Source organism: Heteronotia binoei, chromosome 7, assembly GCF_032191835.1.
Source record: "Heteronotia binoei isolate CCM8104 ecotype False Entrance Well chromosome 7, APGP_CSIRO_Hbin_v1, whole genome shotgun sequence".
In the NCBI taxonomy this organism is placed as follows: domain Eukaryota; kingdom Metazoa; phylum Chordata; class Lepidosauria; order Squamata; family Gekkonidae; genus Heteronotia; species Heteronotia binoei.
In genome coordinates this window covers 3,002,819-3,015,423 of record NC_083229.1, presented here as the reverse complement: position 1 = coordinate 3,015,423, position 12,605 = coordinate 3,002,819, and positions in this window count along the sequence as shown.

The following is a 12,605-nucleotide window of genomic DNA, read 5'->3' as shown; positions in this document are numbered from 1 at the left end:
TGGATGGGCCATTGGGCTGATCCAACAGGGCTTCTCTTATGTTCTTATGTGACACAGAGTGTTGGACTGGAGGGGCCATTGGGCTGATCCAACATGGCTTCTCTTATGTCCTTATGTGTGACACAGAGTGTTGGACTGGAGGGGCCATTGGCCTGATCCAACATGGCTTCTCTTATGTCCTTATGTGTGACACAGAGTGTTGGACTGGAGGGGCCATTGGGCTGATCCAACAGGGCTTCTCTTATGTTCTTATGTGACACAGAGTGTTGGACTGGATGGGCCATTGGGCTGACCCAACATGGACTGGATGGGCCATTGGGCTGACCCAACATCCTCTATAGGACAGCCCTTCAAGTCCTTGAAGATGGTGATCCTATCACCTCTCAGCCGCCTCCTCTCCAGGCTAAACGTGCCCAGCTCCTTCAACCTTTCCTCACAGGATGGAAGGCTGAGTCAACCTGGAGTCTACCTGAAAACCCAGCTTCCGCCGGGGATCGAACTCAGGACGTGAGCAGAGAGTTCAGATCACAGTACTACAGTACTGCTGCTTTACCACTCTGCGCCACGGGGCTGCTGCTCTCCCTTAGACCACCACCCAAATATATGGATTAGCCTATTAGGGCTCTCCCTCAATGGTCACTGTGTATATTGACACCCAGCCTTGGCGGGAAGTACGTGCACACATTCTCATTGGCTCTACCTACTCCCTGGCTAAACATCAGCATGCATATTACACAAACACTTAATTAACTCATGACAACAGGAAGTGACAATTGCACCCCCCACTCCCTCATCAGGACGTTATGGGGCTTTGTCCTGATTGTGGGTGACGTTGCCCAAAGCTTCTAATGGGTTTAGGAGCTGCTGAGTCGTCCCTCCGGTGGCCGAGGGCAGTAGGGAGATGGAGATGGCCGTGTCCTGAGCCGAGATCTTGGATGCTGGAGATGCCAGGTGAGCCCTTTCCTGTCTCCTGTCCCCTGACAGACCCACAAGCTGTGTCCCAAAGAGGTAACGGCCCAGCAGCACGCACTGGCTTCCAGAGGCTTCTTGCCTGGAGCAATTCCAGATTCTGCGGGGCCCTAGGCAGATAGTAAGAAAGCCCCGTGGTGCCGAGTGGTAAAGCTGCAGTCCTGCAGTCCAGACTCTCTGCTCATGACCTGAGTTCGATCCCAGCAGAAGCTGGGTTCAGGTAGCCAGCTCAAGGTTGACTCAGCCTTCCATCCTTCTGAGGTGGGTAAAATGAGTACCCAGCTTGCTGGGGGGGAAAGTGTAGATGACTGGGGGAGGCAATGGCAAACAACTCCGTAAAAAGTCTGCAGTTGTGAAAGCTACGTCATCCCAGAGTCGGAAACGACTGGTTCTTGCACAGGAGACTGTCTTTTCGTAGAATCATAGAGTAGGAAGGGACCACCAGGGTCATCTAGTCCGACTCCCTGCACAATGCAGGAAACTCACAAACCCCTCCCCCTAAATTCACAGGATCCTCATCGCTGTCAGATGGCCATCTAGCCTCTGTTGAAAAACCTCCAGGGAAGGAGAGCCCACCGCCTCCCAAGGAGGAAGCCTGTTCCACTGAGGAATGGCTCTAACGGTCAGGAAGTTCTTCCTAATGTTGAGCCGGAAACTCTTCTGTTTTAATTTCAACCCATTGGTTCTGGTCCGACCTTTCGGGGCCACAGAAAACAACTTCACACCATCCTCTATAGGACAGCCCTTCAAGTACTTGAAGATGGTGATTATATCGCCTCTCAGCCACCTCCTTTCCAGGCTAAACCTGCCCAGCTCCTTCAGCCTTTTTTCATAGGACTTTTACCTTTAGGCAGATAGTTCCCGGGGGGCCTTTCCTTTCCTCTCACCCGTGCATCCCCCTATACTCCTGTGCATCCTTCCCCTGCCCAACATGCAAGGCCTCCTTCTGACTATGCCTTGGGATGGCCTTGGGTCAGCCATAGCTCTCGCAGAGCTGTCCTTGAAAGGACAGGTGCTGTAAGAGCTCTCTCAGCCCCACCCACCTCACAGGGAGTCTGTTGTGGGGGAGGACGGGAAAGGAGATTGTAGGCCGCTCTGAGACTCTGTCCTTGAAAGGGCAGCTGCTGTAAGAGCTCTCTCAGCCCCACCCACCTCACAGGGTATCTGTTGCGGGGGAGGAAGGGAAAGGAGATTGTAGGCCGCTCTGAGACTCTGTCCTTGAAAGGGCATCTGCTGTGAGAGCCCTCTCAGCCCCACCCACCTCACAGGGTATCTGTTGCGGGGGAGGAAGGGAAAGGAGATTGTAGGCCGCTCTGAGACTCTGTCCTTGAAAGGGCAGCTGCTGTAAGAGCTCTCTCAGCCCCACCCACATCACAGGGAGTCTTTTGTGGGGGGGGGACGGGAAAGGAGATTGTAGGCCGCTCTGAGACTCTGTCCTTGAAAGGACAGCTGCTGTAAGAGCTCTCTCAGCCCCACCCATCTCACAGGGAGTCTTTTGTGGGGGGGGGGACGGGAAAGGAGATTGTAGGCCGCTCTGAGACTCTGTCCTTGAAAGGGCAGCTGCTGTAAGAGCTCTCTCAGCCCCACCCACCTCACAGGGAGTCTGTTGTGGGGGGAGGACGGGAAAGGAGATTGTAGGCCACTCTGAGACTCTGTCCTTGAAAGGGCAGCTGCTGTAAGAGCTCTCTCAGCCCCACCCACCTCACAGGGTATCTGTTGCGGGGGAGGAAGGGAAAGGAGATTGTAGGCCGCTCTGAGACTCTGTCCTTGAAAGGGCAGCTGCTGTAAGAGCTCTCTCAGCCCCACCCACATCACAGGGAGTCTGTTGTGGGGGAGGACGGGAAAGGAGATTGTAGGCCGCTCTGAGACTCTGTCCTTGAAAGGGCAGCTGCTGTAAGAGCTCTCTCAGCCCCACCCACCTCACAGGGTATCTGTTGCGGGGGAGGAAGGGAAAGGAGATTGTAGGCCGCTCTGAGACTCTGTCCTTGAAAGGGCAGCTGCTGTAAGAGCTCTCTCAGCCCCACCCACCTCACAGGGAGTCTGTTGTGGGGGAGGACGGGAAAGGAGATTGTAGGCCACTCTGAGACTCTGTCCTTGAAAGGGCAGCTGCTGTAAGAGCTCTCTCATCCCCACCCACCTCACAGGGAGTCTGTTGTGGGGGAGGACGGGAAAGGAGATTGTAGACCGCTCTGAGACTCTGTCCTTGAAAGGGCAGCTGCTGTAAGAGCTCTCTCAGCCCCACCCACCTCACAGGGTTTCTGTTGTGGGGGGAGAAGATATAGGAGATTGTAGGCCGCTCTGAGACTCTGTCCTTGAAAGGGCAGCTGCTGTAAGAGCTCTCTCAGCTCCACCCACCTCACAGGGTATCTGTTGCGGGGGAGGAAGGGAAAGGAGGTTGCCATCTGCCTGGTTGCATGGGCCGTGCATGCATCTGGAAGCATGGGTGCCGGAGTGCTCACATCTGAGTGGGCACGGAAAGGGCCAGCTGTTGAGGGCCACGACAGCTGCTGCACCTGACGAGATTTTGATGCTGGCTCTGTTTGTTACCATGGCGCCAGCACCATAGTAATAGCTGCGTCCATGGGCTCCCTTATGGCAGGAAGAGGCTGCTTTGTTTCGGAAGAGAGACGGCTGTGGAAGTCTCTCTCCGAAGTGGAAAGCGGCTGTGCTGCTCTCATGGCTGCCCAATCGGGGACTGAGTTCGAAGCATCAGTGATTCTGTTGCCTCCGGCTCCGCCAGCCAGCCAAGCAAGCAGAACGTTTCAAGATGACTGCCCAGCCTGAAGCTGGGGTGGGGGGTGCAGTCTTCCTAACCTGCAGGATCCCACGTGATCTGATTCCTGGGGATCAGTGCCACAACTCAGCCCTGGAAGATCAGGAGTAAAGTGCCCAAGAGAGCCAGTTTGGTGTGGTGTTTAAGTGCGCGGACTCTTATCTGGGAGAACCGGGTTTGATTCCCCACTCCTCCGCTTGCACCTGCTGGAATGGCCTTGGGTCAGCTATAGCTCTCCTAGGAGTCCTTTTCTTCCGTTCTCACAATACGAGAACTCATGGACATTCAATGAAATTGCAGAGCAGTCGGCTTAGAACGGATAAAAGGAAGTCCTTCTTCACCCAAAGGGTGATTAACACGTGGAATTCACTGCCGCAGGAGGTGGTGGTGGCTACAGGCATAGCCAGTTTCAAGAGGAGGTTAGATAAGCATATGGAGCAGAGGTCCATCAGTGGCTATTCACCACAGCGTATTGTTGGAACTCTCTGTCTGGGGCATTGATGCTCTGTATTCTTGGTGCTTGAGGGGGGCACAGTGGGAGGGATTCTAGCCCCACTGGTGAACCTCTTGATGGCACTTGAGTTTTTTTGGCCACTCTGTGTACAGAGTGTTGGACTGGATGGGCCATTGTCCTGATCCAACATGGCTTCTCTTATGTTCTTATAAGCATAGACAGCTTCAAGAGGGGATGGGATAAGCATATGGAGCAGAGGTCCATCAGTGGCTATTAGCCACAGCATATTGTTGGAACTCTCTTGGTGCTTTGAGGGGGGCAACAGTGGGAGGGCTTCTAGTCTCCTGGCCCCGCTGATGGGCCTCTTGATGGCGCCTGGTTTTTTTGGTCACTGTGTGACACCAAGTGTGCGACTGGATGGGCCATTGGCCTGATTCAACATGGCTTCTCTCAGGTTCTTATGTCTGAGGAGTAATGCTCTGTCTTCTTGTTGTTTTGGGGGGACCACAGTGGGAGGGCTTCTAGTGTCCTGGCCACACTGATGAACCTCCTGATGGTTTCTGGGTTTTTTGGCCACTGTGTGTACAGAGTGTTGGACTGGAGGGGCCATTGACCTGATCCAACATGGCTTCTCTTATGTTCTTCGCATGTGCAGAGTACGCTCCACAGAAAATTCCCAATCCCTCTGGCTTAATTCATCAGCCCACATCCACTTAAATCATGTGAAGGTGGGGACCCTGTTTGCCCTCCTTTGCTGGCATGTTCCTCTCCTCCCGCTGTTGCTTCCCCACCAACCACTTTTTTGGACTATAAATCATTATAGGCAGGGACCTGCCTTTTTGGTGTTGCTCTGAATAGGGCCACCCATGTTCATAGCACGCCAGAGCTCATGGGGGAGCTGCAGAAAGAGCCTGCGGAACTCTCCTCTTTGCATTCTTGGTGTCCAGGGACTAGAGTTGCCAAGTCCAACTCAAGAAATATCTGGGGACTTTGGGGGTGGGGCCAGGAGCAAGGGTGTGGCAAGCACAATTGAACTCCAAAGGGAGTTCGGCCATCACATTTAAAGGGACCGCACAACTTTTTAAATGCCTTCCTTCCATAGGAAATAATAAAGGGTAGAGGCACCTTTTGGGGGGCTCATAGAATTGGAGCCCCTGGTCCAATCTTTCTGAAACTTGGGGGGTATTTTGGGGAGAGGCATTGGATGCTATGCTGAAAAAAGTGGGACTTCTAGCTCAAAAAACAGCCCCCTCAGAGCCCCAGTTACCCGTGGGTCAATTCTCCATTATACCCTATGGGATTCGGCCTCCATAGGGAATACTGGAGTGCCCAGCAGACATTTCCTCCCCCCAACACACTTTCTCATGACCTTGAAGTGGGGGTAGCACCTCCAAACTGGGGCATTCCCTGCCCCCACCTGTGGAACTGCATCTGAAGCACCAGCACTTTAATCCAGCCCGTTGGAACGGGCGAATCGTCGTGAGTTTTTAAGAAGTTGGGAATTGACGTCATTAAAAGGACTTGAAGAAGAAGAAGATATTGGATTTGTATCCCGCCCTCCACTCCGAAGAGTCTCAGAGCGGCTCACAATCTCCTTTACCTCCCCCCCCCCCAACAGACACCCTGTGAGATAGATGAAGATATTGGATTTGTATCCCGCCCTCCACTCCGAAGAGTCTCAGAGCGGCTCATAATCTTCTTTACCTTCCTCCCCCACAACAGACACCCTGTGAGGTAGATGAAGATATTGGATTTGTATCCCGCCCTCCACTCCGAAGAGTCTCAGAGCGGCTCACAATATCCTTTACCTTCCCTCCCCCACAACAGACACCCTGTGAGGTAGATGAAGATATTGGATTTATATCCCACCCTCCACTCCGAAGAGTCTCAGAGCGGCTCATAATCTTCTTTACCTTCCTCCCCCACAACAGACACCCTGTGAGGTAGATGAAGATATTGGATTTATATCCCGCCCTCCACTCCGAAGAGTCTCAGAGTGGCTCACAATCTCCTTTCCCTTCCTCCCCCACAACAGACACCCTGTGAGGTGGGTGGGGCTGAGAGGGCTCTCACAGCAGCTGCCCTTTCAAGGACGGAGTCTCAGAGTGGCCTACAATCTCCTTTCCCTTCCTCCCCCACAGCAGACACCCTGTAAGGTGGGTAGGACTGAGAGGGCTCTCACAGCAGCTGCCCTTTCAAGGACAACCTCTGCCAGGGCTATGGCTGACCCAAGGCATATGCAAGTGGAGGAGTGGGGAATCGAACCCGGTTCTCCCAGATAAGAGTCCGCACACTTCACCACTACACCAAACTGACTTGAATAAATAAAATAATTGAATTTTTGATAGAATTGTTTATTGTCCCTTGGTTGTAATTAGGATGTATTTCTGATATTACGATTTCTCGTGTTATATGTCTTTAAGTGTAGCAGGTAAATAACGAAGCCCCACACACATTGCTTGGTTTGAAGCGAGGTATTTTACTTTGACGTCAAAGTAGAACTTGTCAGCATAAGCTCAAAATGACTAAGTTAGAATCATCAGCCTTCTGACCATTTTTATTCATCCCCAAAAGAAGCAGACAAGCCCCCTCTTATCTAATTCAATGCTCCACCTCCTGCTTTCCTTCCAGTAATTTCTTGTAGTTTCCCCCTGCTCTGTCCCTCTGTGTTATCAGCAAGAAGCTCCTTCTCTGCGAGGCCCCTGTTATCTTGCATTCACACCCTTCGCCTGTCTGGTTTTAACAGTTTAGCAGAAGTGCCTCGGAGGGGCCTCTTAACAGTCACTCCAAATGTTGCATCAGACATTCTCTTTTGAAGGCCCGACCATATTTTCCATTATTATTATTATCATCGAGGTATTCATTCATTGTTCAGGGGCCCCTCTTCAATATATCTTTAAGTAAGTGCAATTTAGTTAACGAGTTTTTGTCTTTAAAATTTTGTAATAAGATTATCTAGTTGTGTACTGAGTTTTTTCGTTAATTATCCCACCTGGGGACTGGCAAGGGCTGTTTCAGCGGGCTCCTCCAGTCCACAACCCTGAATGCACAGGCATCCAGTTCTTTGGGACAGATTTGAAATGCGATGAGCGCCACTGGGGGATACAGCCCCCGCCGTCTTAGTGCTACTTCTCCGCCCTCCGCCGCTCTTGCTTGAGATTATGAAATCGCGCTTCTTTATTTCGGCGCTCTGTTTCCCTGAGGCTGCCCAAGACAGACAAAGTCTTCTTTCCTGTAAATGAAAGCTGAGATTTCAATTGCTTTGGAGAGTCCCGGATTAGCAACGTTGGGACTGTGAGATCTGGTGCTTTCTCTGCCACGGGTTCTGCAGAGCCAGAAGAAGCCCCGTTCAAAATTTGCAGGTGGAAATTTCCTGGCTAAGTTCGGGGGGCGGCGGGGGGGGAGGGGCGGGAACAGGCAGGGGCTTCAGCAGGCTTCAGAAATAATGGGTGATGGACAGGAGACATCTTTCCTTGCCTGCGGTCTGTTTGCACCTGCCCGGGATGGCCCAGGTTGGCCCAACATTGGCACACCTTGGAAGTTAAGCAGAGGCAGACCAGGTTAGCACACAGGTTGCCAGGCAGAGACGGGAGATTCCCAGGAATCCCAGCGGATCTGCAGGCGAAAGAGATCAGTTTCCCCAGGGGAAAAAATGGCTGATCGAGAGCAGGGGTGTCAAACATCCAGCCCGGGGGTCGAATCAGGCCCCTGAGCGACTGGCTCTTGTCTGCTTCCTTCTCCCTCTCTCTTGCTTCCCTCTGTATCTCAGCTTGCTTTGCAAGGCATGCTCAATCGCACAGGAGCTACAAAGCAAAGCCTCTATTTTCTCCATTGGCTGAGGCTCCTTCCTCTCCTGGTCGCCTGGGGAAGGAAGGAAGGAAAGAGCCAGAGCTTCCTTTGCCCTATTCCCTGGATTGCACAAGAGAGATACAAAGAAAGCACCTTTAAAACCAACAAGTGCTAGTGTTTTAAGTTTAAAAATAAACAAACTTTAGTCATGTTTGTGTCCTTTAAAAAGTTTATCTCTCTGCTGTCAAGGGTCACGCCATCATTGTTCCTCTTGCCATATGTATCCAATTAGCTAACAATCATACAATGCTAATACTGTGCTTGCTAGGCTGGCAATTGCTTTGAAGCATCCCCACTGCTTATCTAGAGGAAGGGTGGCATGTCTGGGAATTCGTATGTACTATGCAACCAAGGTCAAGGAAGCTGGTGGAGAAGCAGCCGAAGAGGTAGATAACGGGCACCTGGCGTGATGATAGAGTAGGAGGGAACCTGCGCAAATCCCCGCTTTCGCTTGGCACGCTTTGCTTGAATTGTAACGGCCAGGGCAAGGGGTTATAAGACCTGGGAACTGGCGGAAGAGCCAGTTCCAACAACTCCTGTAACTGCCTATAATGCTGGAATAAAGATCTTGAACTTTACTTGACTTTTACTTGCCTCTGGGTCTGACATCTGCTACCTAATCTTAAATAGGTACTCACATGGCCCGGCCCGACAAGGTCTCATTTATGTCAGATCCGGGCCTCATAGCAAATGAGTTCGACACCCCTATTATAGACTCTGCTATGATATTATCCTCTGCTGAGGTCCCACCCTTCAGGGTCCACAAGCTCTGCCTCCACCCTCCACATCGACGGGTGTTTTCCAATCCAGAGTAAACAGCCCTACATAGTATTTGACAGGCCTTTTATTTTTAACAGGAAGGCACTGGAACGCAGTTTTGGCTGGCTCAGCATCAGGGGGTGTGGCCTAATATGCAAACAAGTTCCTGCTGGCCTTTTTCTGCAAAACAAGCCCTGGTACTTGGATGAAAGGCTCTTTTTGTAGCAGGAGCTCCTTTGCATATTAGGCCACGCCTCCTTGATGTAGCCAATCTTCCTGGAGCTTCCAGGGCTCTTCGTACAGGGCCTACTGTAAGCTCTTGGAGGATTGGCTACATCAGTGAGGTATGGCCAAATATGCAAAGGAGGAGCTTCTGCTACAAGAAAAGCCCTGCTTGAATGGGTGACCCCCAGAGAAATTCAACATTGTTCCGTGGAAGCAGGCAGTGGCCAGCCACCTCTGCTCGTCTCTTGCCTTGAAAACCCCATGGGGTTGGTTGCCATAAGTCAGCTGGGACTGGACGCCATTTTCCACCTCTGCGATCTACTTGCATTTGCAGTTTCCTACATTGGCATTCCCCCTTGTACTATATTGGGCAAGGAAAAGGAAAGGAAAGGTCCCCTGTGCAAGCACCAGTCGTTTCCGACTGTGGGGTGACGTTGCTTTCACAACGTTTTCACGGCAGACTTTTTACGGGGTGGTTTGCCATTGCCTTCCCCAGTCATCTACGCTTTCCCCCCAGCAAGCTGGGTACTCATTTTACCGATCTTGGAAGGATGGGAGGCTGAGTCAACCTTGAGCTGGCTACCTAAACCAGCTTCTGTTGGGATCGGACTCATGTCATGAACAGAGGGCTCCGATTGCAGTACTGCAGCTTTACCACTCTGCGCCACAGGGCTCCTTCAGTGCAGATAGGAAAGGAAAGGTCCCCTGTGCAAGCACCAGTCGTTTCCGACTCTGGGGTGACGTTGCTTTCACAACGTTTTCACGGCAGACTTTTTACGGGGTGGTTTGCCATGGCCTTCCACAGTCATCTCCGCTTTCTCCCCAGCAAGCTGGGTGTCAGCTGGGACTGGACGCCATAAGTCATCTGGGACTGGACGCCATTTTCCACCTCTGCGATCTACTTGCATTTGCAGTTTCCTACAATGGCATTCCCCCTTGTACTATATTGGGCAAGGAAAAGGAAAGGAAAGGTCCCCTTTGCAAGCACCAGTCGTTTCTGACTCTGGAGTGACGTAATAATCAAGCTTTTGTTTTTTAATCAAAGACTTGCTTTATTGAACACTCCATGACTTGCTCCAAGGACGGATTCTTTGGAAGTAATGATTGACATTGTATTGAATAGCATCTTATAGACTACGTCAAAAGGCAGAATTACAGATAACTTCAAAAGAATAACATAAGGATGCAAATTGAGTCGAAGGTTCAAAGGCTACTTGCTAGTATCTCTTTTATGACTAAGGAATGTTAACATCTCCATTTCTCACACATTCTCTGCTAGCTGATAAGACATGGCTGTGTGAATCTGGGGGAGAGGCACTTTACACCGTTAATACAAGGTTACACTAAACATCCTGGATTCAGAGGGATTTATTAAGCATCCACAGGGAGGAAGGGAGAGAAGGGGGGGAAGAGAAGAAAGGTATGGAAAAACCAGCACTTAGAAATAGCACGCTTGACACGGGATACTCATTTTACCCAGGGGTTATTTTGTAGAAAAATAGGTGGTGGAGCACATCCAGGGATTGTTATACAGCTGCACATCCTATTCAATGGACAAGGAGGTCGAACTCTCAGAAGGAGGAGGTGGGACTTTCAGAAAGGTTCAGGAGCTGCACTCCTGTGAGCTCCCACTGAATCTGAGGCCTGATTTTACCAACCTCGGAAGGATGGAAGACTGAGTCAACCTCGAGCCGGCTACCTGAAAACCCAGCTTCCGCCGGGGATCAAACTCAGGTCGTGAGCAGAGCTTAGGACTGCAGTACTGCAGCTTTAACACTCTGCGCCATGGGGAGACACAATTCCTACAGGATCCTTCGCCTGGGATCCACTTGGTGGGTTCGCTCAGGAAGGCTGCAGGTGGCCAGATCAGAACTGAAGAAGCAAACAGGGACTCCCAAAAGCTGCCGTGCCACAAATTTTGTTAGTCTTAACAGTGCTCCCGGACTCTTCACCCTTCTCTAGTAATGCATGTGTGTCTCATTCGTCTCTCCTAATTTTTGAGTAAAGTCATTGAGAAACCAAACTGTTCAAACTCACTTTGAAACTAAACTGTTCAAACTCACTGGAGAGCCAGTTTGGTGTAGTGGTTAAGTGTGCGGACTCTTATCTGGAAGAACCGGGTTTGATTCTCCACTCCTCCACTTGCAGCTGCTGGAATGGCCTGGGGTCAGCCAGAGCTCTGGCAGAGCAGTCCTTAAAAGGGCAGTTTCTGTCAGAGCTCTCTCAGCCCCACCCACCTCACAGGGTGTCTGTTGTGGGGGAAGGAGATAAAGGAGATTGTAAGCTGAGAATCTGATTCAGAGAGAAGGGCGGTGTATAAATCTACTGTCATCTTCTTGAAAACTCTGGAGAGCCAGTTTGGTGTAGTGGTTAAGTGTGCGGACTCTTATCTGGGAGAACCAGGTTTGATTCCCCACTCCTTCACTTGCATCTGCTGGAATGGCTCTTGCAGAGCTGTCCTTGAAAGGGCAGCTTCGGTGAGAGCTCTCTCAGCCCCACCCAACTCACAGGGTGTCTGTTGTGGGGGAAGGAGATAAAGGAGATTGTAAGCAGCTCTAAGAATCTGATTCAGAGAGTATAAATCTACTGTCCAAATCTACTATCTAATTCAGAGAGTATAAATCTACTAACCAAACTTTTCAAACTCACTTTGAAACCAAACTGTTCAAACTCACTGGAGAGCCAGTTTGGTGTAGTGGTTAAGTGCGCGGACTCTTATCTGGGAGAACCGGGTTTGATTCTCCACTCCTCCACTTGCAGCTGCTCGAATGGCTTGGGGTCAGCTAGAGCTCTGGCAGAGCTGTCCTTAAAAGGGCAGTTTCTGTCAGAGCTCTCTCAGCCCACCCACCTCACAGGGTGTCTGTTGTGGGGGAAGGAGATAAAGGAGATTGTAAGCTGAGAATCTGATTCAGAGAGAAGGGCGGAATATAAATCTACAGTCATCTTCTTGAAAACTCTATGAGAGCCAATTTGGTGTAGTGGTTAAGTGTGCGGACTCTTATGTGGGAGAATCAGGTTTGATTCCCCACTCCTTCACTTGCAGCTGCTGGAATGGCCTTGGGTAAGCCATAGCTCTGGCAGAGGTTGTCCTTGAAAGGGCAGCTGCTGGGGGAGCCCTCTCCATCCCCACCCACCTCACAGGGTGTCTGTTGTGGGGGAGGAAGGTAAAGGAGGTTGTGAGCCACTCTGAGACTCTTCGGAGTGGAGGCCGGGATATAAATCCAATATCTTCATCTTCTTCTTCTTCATTTTCAACACTTAATGGGAGGTGGCGGTTATTCCACAACACAAACAATCTCACTGAACTAATATAATTGAAAGCAGAAGCTGGACATCTGGGACTTTTAACGAATAGATTGATGACTGTAAAATGCCTGGAAATGTTTTTATTGCATATACAGTTTTTTTTTTAATTTATATTCATTTTTTTCTTTTTTTGAACTTTTAAACAACTTTTATTCGAACAAAATCAAAATATACAACAAAATATTCAGAAGAACAATGTCGCTTTACATTCACATATTATAGACTACAGCGAGGAATGAAATGAACCATTAATAATCCTTTCTAAATTAA